At 44.4% G+C, this 5,000-nt stretch overlaps 2 protein-coding genes, 3 non-coding genes and 1 pseudogene across 11 annotated transcripts in view; 5 read left to right on the top strand and 1 right to left on the bottom strand.

The window, feature by feature from the left end:
* LOC125715510 (protein NYNRIN-like) overlaps window positions 1-5,000 on the top strand; it is a 334,468-nt gene that overhangs the window by 41,890 nt on the left and 287,578 nt on the right. The window lies entirely within an intron of this gene.
* LOC125715571 (uncharacterized) overlaps window positions 1-5,000 on the bottom strand; it is a 277,458-nt gene that overhangs the window by 167,917 nt on the left and 104,541 nt on the right. The gene's annotated exons all lie outside the window — the stretch shown is intronic.
* On the top strand, window positions 643-761 carry LOC125736206 (5S ribosomal RNA). Its single transcript, XR_007395490.1, has one exon. It is a non-coding gene; the product is annotated as a 5S ribosomal RNA (ribosomal RNA).
* Window positions 1,849-1,967, top strand: LOC125732957 (5S ribosomal RNA). The gene has a single exon (XR_007392318.1). It is a non-coding gene; the product is annotated as a 5S ribosomal RNA (ribosomal RNA).
* LOC125731810 (5S ribosomal RNA) lies at window positions 3,044-3,152 on the top strand (annotated as a pseudogene).
* On the top strand, window positions 4,233-4,351 carry LOC125735303 (5S ribosomal RNA). Its single transcript, XR_007394600.1, has one exon. It is a non-coding gene; the product is annotated as a 5S ribosomal RNA (ribosomal RNA).

The following is a 5,000-nucleotide window of genomic DNA, read 5'->3' as shown; positions in this document are numbered from 1 at the left end:
ATAACAGATTGGCCGGGGTAATTCACACCCTTCAATGCCAGCTTAATGTTTAGGTTAGTGGGAATCACAGAGGAATTAGGGATGGAAACTTCTTTGCTGGTGGTAGAAGCGGTCTGGTGAATTTTTAGAGAGAAGAGGCCGTCGATGTTTGAATGTAGAAAATAGTTCTGGCTGCAGCCTGCAGTATGGACTTGTTGGTGTGTGTAGCTCCCAGTGTTCTGACAGCGCGACGTTTTGGGGAAGCATGTGATTCAGCAGCTACCAGTGGGCTTCGTGCGGCGGAGATTTTGTGGCTGTTAGCTGAGTTGATAACAGAGGGTCGTTAAGAGAAGCCTGCATGCAGTAGGCAAAGGAGTAATGTTTGCCGGCGGGGGACGTGCAGCGATTAACCTGTGCAGTAGTGAAAAGGAGTTAAAAAGAAGGAAGTGTGCGGATGCGGAAAGAATGGAATAATTGTGGTAGGCTGCCGGCTGAGTAGTTTGGTGAATGTTTGGTGTGGGTCCGGCGCTGCCGATTGGATGGTGGGGCTGCAGTGTGAGTCAGATAAAAAAAAAAAAAAAAACCAGGAGTAGGATCCAATGGGACTAACTGGCATGTATAGACGTGTGTAATGCAAAAGGGCTGTTTTTGGTCGCGTCTCTCGCTTATGGCCATACCACCCTGAACACGCCCGTTCTCATCCGATCTTGGAAGCCAAGCAGGGTAGGGTCTGGTTAGTACTTGGATGGGAGACCTCCTGGGAATACCAGGTGCTGTAAGCTTTTCTCACTTTTACTTTATACAGGGGGCGCTCCACTTCACGATTAATTTAAATCTATCACTCCCCTTCCATTTTACTATTTTATATATATATATATATATATATATATTTCTCTCATTCATAAAGGCAGCTTTTACACACCGTTTTACTCCAAATACTTCCTGGTAATTCTAGGTGCTGTAAGCTGTTCGTGCCTTTATTCCACCAGGGCGCGATCTTCTCACAAACTTGAAGACTGTCACTCCCCATTCACGTTTTACAACTTATTGTTAATAATAAAGAGACAGCTTTTTACACACAGTTTTAAACAAAGTACTGATATAATTCCTCTTCAACTCACCACTTTGTTTTCTATGCAAAAACCACTTCGCCACAGAAGACTCGATATTATTGGCATAGCAAGGTCTGCTCTTCTCCTCCTTTCAAAACTTGCTAAAAGCTGTATTTAAAAGAGCAGGTTGGCCGGGGTAATTCACACCCTTCAATGCCAGATTAATGTTTAGGTTAGTGGGAATCACAGAGGAATTAGGGATGGAAACTTCTTTGCTGGTGGTAGAAGCGGTCTGGTGAATTTTTAGAGAGAAGAGGCCGTCGATGTTTGAATGTAGAAAATTGTTCTGGCTGCAGCCTGCAGTATGGACTTGTTGGTGTGTGTAGCTCTCAGTGTTCTGACAGCGCGACGTTTTGGGGAAGCATGTGATTCAGCAGCTACCAGTGGGCTTCGTGCGGCGGAGATTTTGTGGCTGTTAGCGGAGTTGATAACAGAGGGTCGTTAAGAGAAGCCTACATGCAGTAGGCAAAGGAGTAATGTTTGCTGGCGGGGGACGTGCGGCGATTAACCTGTGCGGTAGTGAAAAGGAGTTAAAAAGAAGGAAGTGTGCGGATGCGGAAAGAATGGAATAATTGTGGTAGGCTGCCGGCTGAGTAGTTTGGTGAATGTTTGGTGTGGGTCCGGCGCTGCCGATTGGATGGTGGGGCTGCAGTGTGAGTCAGATAAAAAAAAAAAAAACAGGAGTAGGATCCAATGGGACTAACTGGCATGTATAGAGGCGTGTAATGCAAAAGGGCTGTTTTTGGTAGCATCTCTCGCTTACGGCCATACCACCCTGAACACGCCCGATCTCGTCTGATCTCGGAAGCCAAGCAGGGTAGGGTCTGGTTAGTACTTGGATGGGAGACCACCTGGGAATACCAGGTGCTGTAAGCTTTTCTCACTTTTACTTTATACAGGGGGTGCTCCACTTCACGATTAATTTAAATCTATCACTCCCCTTCCATTTTACTATTTTATATATATATTTTTTTTTCTCTCATTCATAAAGGCAGCTTTTAGAAACCGTTTTACTCTAAATACTTCCTGGTAATTCTAGGTGCTGTAAGCTGTTCGTGCCTTTATTCCACCAGGGCGCGATCTTCTCACAAACTTGAAGACTGTCACTCCCCATTCACGTTTTACAACTTATTGTTAATGATAAAGAGACAGCTTTTTACACACAGTTTTAAACAAAGTACTGATATCATTCCTCTTCAACTGACCGCTTTGTTTTCTATGCAAAAACCACTTTGCCACAGAAGACTCGATATTATTGGCATAGCAAGTTCTGCTCTTCTCCTTTCAAAACTTGCTAAAAGCTGTATTTAAAAGAACATATTGGCCGGGGTAATTCACACCCTTCAATGCCAGCTTAATGTTTAGGTTAGTGGGAATCACAGAGGAATTAGGGATGGAAACTTCTTTGCTGGTGGTAGAAGCGGTCTGGTGAATTTTTAGAGAGAAGAGGCCGTCGATGTTTGAATGTAGAAAATTGTTCTGGCTGCAGCCTGCAGTATGGACTTATTGGTGTGTGTAGCTCCCAGTGTTCTGACAGCGCGACGTTTTGGGGAAGCATGTGATTCAGCAGCTACCAGTGGGCTTCGTGCGGCGGAGATTTTGTGGCTGTTAGCGGAGTTGATAACAGAGGGTCGTTAAGAGAAGCCTGCATGCAGTAGGCAAAGGAGTAATGTTTGCCGGCGGGGGACGTGCGGCGATTAACCTGTGCGGTAGTGAAAAGGAGTTAAAAAGAAGGAAGTGTGCGGATGCGGAAAGAATGGAATAATTGTGGTAGGCTGCCGGCTGAGTAGTTTGGTGAATGTTTGGTGTGGGTCCGGCGCTGCCGATTGGATGGTGGGGCTGCAGTGTGAGTCAGATAAAAAAAATAAAAAACCAGGAGTTGGATCCAATGGGACTAACTGGCATGTATAGACGCGTGTAATGCAAAAGGGCTGTTTTTGGTAGCATCTCTCGCTTACGGCCATACCACCCTGAACACGTCTGATCTCGGAAGCTAAGCAGGGTAGGGTCTGGTTAGTACTTGGATGGGAGACCACCTGGGAATACCAGGTGCTGTAAGCTTTTCTCACTTTTACTTTATACAGGGGGCGCTCCACTTCACGATTAATTTAAATCTATCACTCCCCTTCCATTTTACTATTTTATATATATTATTTTTTTTTCTCTCATTCATAAAGGCAGCTTTTAGAAACCGTTTTACTCTAAATACTTCCTGGTAATTCTAGGTGCTGTAAGCTGTTCGTGCCTTTATTCCACCAGGGCGCGATCTTCTGACAATCTTGAAGACTGTCACTCCACATTCATGTTTTACAACTTATTGTTAATAATTAAGAGACAGCTTTTTACACACAGTTTTAAACAAAGTACTGATATAATTCCTCTTCAACTCACCACTTTGTTTTCTATGCAAAAACCACTTCGCCACAGAAGACTCGATATTATTGGCAAAGCAAGGTCTGCTCTTCTCCTCCTTTCAAAACTTGCTAAAAGCTGTATTTAAAAGAACAGATTGGCCGGGGTAATTCACACCCTTCAATGCCAGCTTAATGTTTAGGTTAGTGGGAATCACAGAGGAATTAGGGATGGAAACTTCTTTGCTGGTGGTAGAAGCGGTCTGGTGAATTTTTAGAGAGAAGAGGCCGTCGATGTTTGAATGTAGAAAATTGTTCTGGCTGCAGCCTGCAGTATGGACTTATTGGTGTGTGTAGCTCCCAGTGTTCTGACAGCGCGACGTTTTGGGGAAGCATGTGATTCAGCAGCTACCAGTGGGCTTCGTGCGGCGGAGATTTTGTGGCTGTTAGCGGAGTTGATAACAGAGGGTCGTTAAGAGAAGCCTGCATGCAGTAGGCAAAGGAGTAATGTTTGCCGGCGGGGGACGTGCGGCGATTAACCTGTGCGGTAGTGAAAAGGAGTTAAAAAGAAGGAAGTGTGCGGATGCGGAAAGAATGGAATAATTGTGGTAGGCTGCCGGCTGAGTAGTTTGGTGAATGTTTGGTGTGGGTCCGGCGCTGCCGATTGGATGGTGGGGCTGCAGTGTGAGTCAGATAAAAAAAATAAAAAACCAGGAGTTGGATCCAATGGGACTAACTGGCATGTATAGACGCGTGTAATGCAAAAGGGCTGTTTTTGGTAGCATCTCTCGCTTACGGCCATACCACCCTGAACACGCCCGATCTCGTCTGATCTCGGAAGCTAAGCAGGGTAGGGTCTGGTTAGTACTTGGATGGGAGACCACCTGGGAATACCAGGTGCTGTAAGCTTTTCTCATTTTTACTTTATACAGGGGGTGCTCCACTTCACGATTAATTTAAATCTATCACTCCCCTTCCATTTTACTATTTTATATATATATTTTTTTTTCTCTCATTCATAAAGGCAGCTTTTAGAAACCGTTTTACTCTAAATACTTCCTGGTAATTCTAGGTGCTGTAAGCTGTTCGTGCCTTTATTCCACCAGGGCGCGATCTTCTCACAAACTTGAAGACTGTCCCTCCCCATTCACGTTTTACAACTTATTGTTAATGATCAAGAGACAGCTTTTTACACACAGTTTTAAACAAAGTACTGATATAATTCCTCTTCAACTCACCACTTTGTTTTCTATGCAAAAACCACTTCGCCACAGAAGACTCGATATTATTGGCATATTATCTGCTCTTCTCCTCCTTTCAAAACTTGCTAAAAGCTGTATTTAAAAGAACAGATTGGCCGGGGTAATTCACACCCTTCAATGCCAGCTTAATGTTTAGGTTAGTGGGAATCACAGAGGAATTAGGGATGGAAACTTCTTTGCTGGTGGTAGAAGCGGTCTGGTGAATTTTTAGAGAGAAGAGGCCGTCGATGTTTGAATGTAGAAAATTGTTCTGGCTGCAGCCTGCAGTATGGACTTATTGGTGTGTGTAGCTCCCA

The sequence above is a fragment of the Brienomyrus brachyistius genome, chromosome 2, assembly GCF_023856365.1.
Source record: "Brienomyrus brachyistius isolate T26 chromosome 2, BBRACH_0.4, whole genome shotgun sequence".
Lineage (NCBI taxonomy): Eukaryota > Metazoa > Chordata > Actinopteri > Osteoglossiformes > Mormyridae > Brienomyrus > Brienomyrus brachyistius.
Note: the sequence above shows the minus strand (reverse complement) of the source record. Positions and strands in the feature narration are given on the sequence as shown.